Raw genomic sequence first — 3,590 nt, forward strand, 5'->3', positions numbered from 1 at the left:
CCCCCCACACGTAGCAGCCGCCAGATCTGCGAAGTCGTCACGGCAGGTGTGAGTCTAGTAAAAATCGTCACGTCTCCCAGACGCAGGGCGATAAGACGTCCCCGAAAAGCCCGGTACATAACTCGAAGACGTCGCGCAGACATACACGACCTAGCCTACCCTCTCTCCGTACAGCTAAATTTATTGCTGAAATTCCACAAGATTTCTCGCTTCGTCGAGCCGAGAGGAATACCGTGCCTCTCTCCTTTCTCAGTTTTCTGCTTCAAATTTCCGCTCCATTCCCTCAAGGTACCGGATACATCGCCGAATTTCTTTTCAAGACGTAGGAGCACCCGCATAGAAACTATCTTGGAATCTAATTGAGATCCATGTCCCACAACACTCATAGGTTCTAAGTGAGAAATCTATGCAGGTTCTGGTTAGAAGTGTAATGTTTAAACATGCGAATTTAAATGGGTAAATAGATTTAGTCATCTCCAACGTTGTCCCAAAGATTTGTTCTGATTTGTATCTTAAATTAAAGTTGAGCAAAATACATGAAACACTTTGAGTATTTACTTGTTACAAGTATATATGTACACATAAATACTCGTAAAGAGTAAGTAGTTAAAATAATTGCGGAAAAAAAATCATTATGAAGACATTGTAACAGAAGGCGTTCGAGCTAAGGAAGTAAACAAAATATATATATAAATATTCGACGAATTCTTCCAACTTACAAATGTATGAAATCGTTAAATTATCCTCAAATGTATAAATGTATTCCATATTTTTACATATATAAAACGAAAATATATTATTTTACGTTTTAACATGGAACAATGTAAGTTGGAGAAAACATTTGTATTGTCTTTATCGCATTAATGAAATTGATGCAGAAGACACTTAAAAAGGCTCGAATCTCTTTAACACTTCTGTTCCGATTCTAGACAGAGAACTCATATTTGGGACAACAATAGGATTCTCAATTCGTAGTGAGACAATCTATTTTGGGACAAGGTTGGGCATTTTAATTGGAATCTAACCTGCTTGAGAAAATACTAAGAAATTTCTATGCGGGCAGGTGCCCATCTCAGCGGTCCATTATCCGGAGACGTTGCTGAACTCGTACGATTCGTCTCGAGCCGCGTAGAACGTACAGAAACCAGGCGAAATGCTCCAGTCCTCCAGTCGGGACTGCAAGTCGACACCCCGAGACTCGATCGCCGAGCCCCAAGAATCTACCGCATTCTCTCCCCGAGGAAGTCCCGCGAGACGCGCGCGGTACCGTCGAGCGAGCGTCCACCATCTCGGCGTGGAGAACCTGGAATTGTCCTTCCGGAAGGCAACTGCGGAAATAAATACATCGCGGAAGGCTCGGTCGACGGCTCGCCGGTACCGGCGAGACTCTCGTGGGCCTCGGCCGCTGGAACACCCCCGAGCACGACGTGCTGCGTTTCCCTCTTCTTTTCTTCCTCTTTCTCTCTCTTCAGCTCGTGAGAGCGCATCACTACGAAAGTACCGAAGGAAGTCGTGTTAACGGACAGTTCTCCGTCCGGAAGCTCATTTCTCGTTCTCGCGGAGTTCGCGAGATGGGAGAGATAGAGGGAGAGAGGTGCACTCGGGAACAGACACTTGAAAATTCGTCCGCGAGACACAAAGTGTGAAAATCGTTCCTGCGAAACGGAATTTATTTCTCTGAACAAACTTGTATCGCGCAGATAAATTTTCAAGCATCTCTCCTTGTCAGTGTTGAGAGGGATCGAGGAATCAACGGAAAAGGGACAAGAGACGAAGAGAGGTAGATGGAGTCAAGGCGCGGGAGGAATGAGAACGAAGATGTCTCGTCGGTGTTGTCGAGGGTGTTCTCGCGGCGTAGGCCCGTTGTCAAGTACGCAACCCATACACGAATATTCCACATGATTGGCATACGAGAAGCACACAGAGTCGGAGAATGATCAGTGGAACAAGACGCACACCTCTCAACCGATCTTCACTCGCGACACTGCTCTCCGTTAATTCGCACGTCATTACCTCGTCGTAGTCGTCGTCGTCGTCGTGTCTTTTGTTCGTTTCTCTCTCTTTCTCTCTAGAAGCATCAAGCGCATACGCGAAGTTTTCGCCTGTTCCCTCGTGTTCCTTCGTTCGTAACGCTCTTGTGTCCGCACTTATTTTGTATAATGTATGTATCCTTAATATGTTATAAATATCACTCACGAGTTTTGTTGTCATTAAACGTTACGGTGTATGTATATAGTTACACACATACATATATATGTACATATATATATATATATATATGATCTTTCCATATGTATATATATATGTGTATACATATGTATATGCATATATATGCGCATATTAAAGTATATATCACTACAGTATATTCCTCTTCGTTTGGAGGGGTCAGCCCCTCCTGCTCTTATCGTCCTTGCGCACCGCACTCGCTCGATCCTTCCGCTCCTAGACGCACTGTCTCGCGTCTCGCTTCTCGTCCGTACATATATATATTTCTCTCTCTCTCTCTCTCTCTCTCTCTCTCTCTCTCTCTCTCTCTCTCATCCAGACTCTCTCGCATCGAACAGATACATCGCATAGATATTATCGTTTCGCGTATCCTAGGACTATCCGCCATCTATCGCGATTGCGCGCGGCTCGCGCGATCTTTGTATTATCGTGTAGTAATACTCGTAGTAATGTATCTGAAAGTTTGAGTTTATCGCTTATTGCTCGAAATTACCCTCTCACACACATCCCCTTCGCCGCGCTCCGTCCACGCTCCTGCAACGAGGACGTCCCGCGTGCGCGTTCGCTCCGCCGACGACGACGACCTTTCTCCGTCCCTTCTCCCCTCCCCTCTCCTTCTTCTCCTCCTCCTCCTCCTCCTCCTCCCGAAGAAGAATTTTCAATTGCTTTTAAACGAGGAGAGGAATCACGAGCGGCTCGCGCAGAGATTAATGAGATCATTTCGGCGATAATTGGCGTCGATACGGGCAACATCGCGCTCAACACTTACGAACTACCAGCAGAAAGTGAAATAAGAAAATAGAGGAGACGAGAAGCGGAAAATATGCTCACGCAATAATAGTCGCCGCGACACGACGGAGTCCTTGCGCTCCTTCTGCACAGAAATGTTACACGACGTCGTATCTGTAATCGCGATTCAACTAAAAAGTCATAGAGGAAGAAAAGGGAGAAAAAAGAAAAGAAGAACAAGACCTTACATCTAACTATAAGTTTAAATATGAGTATCTCATCAGAGCTAAGTTTCAAGTTACATTTCAAGTTTCAAGTCAAGACTATTGATACCAGCCTTACGCGCTAAAATGGGAAGTATCGGTTTGCAACGCGTGTTCCGGGGAGAAAAGATAACAATCTTAGAGATCTAATGTACCATTAAAATAGTCTAAGAGTAAATCTAAAATGTTAAAAAAATAATTTCTAGAGAGAAGAAAGTCTGCATGGGTTATATATATACCGACGGATATCAAGGGGACTACCGCGCGTATTTACACTTGCAGGGAGAGAAAGAAAGAGCTCGACACAAGACGTGGCCTGAGACGGCGCGAGGCGATGCACAATCGCGGCAATAATAATATCAATCTGTCGTC

At 44.8% G+C, this 3,590-nt stretch overlaps 1 protein-coding gene across 2 annotated transcripts in view; it reads left to right on the plus strand.

The window, feature by feature from the left end:
* LOC116846028 overlaps positions 1–3,590 on the plus strand; it is a 117,317-nt gene that overhangs the window by 46,602 nt on the left and 67,125 nt on the right. The window lies entirely within an intron of this gene.

This window comes from Odontomachus brunneus, unplaced genomic scaffold, assembly GCF_010583005.1.
Source record: "Odontomachus brunneus isolate Ranch 3 - 2012 unplaced genomic scaffold, Obru_v1 Obru_scaffold_060, whole genome shotgun sequence".
NCBI classification, from domain to species: Eukaryota; Metazoa; Arthropoda; class Insecta; order Hymenoptera; family Formicidae; genus Odontomachus; species Odontomachus brunneus.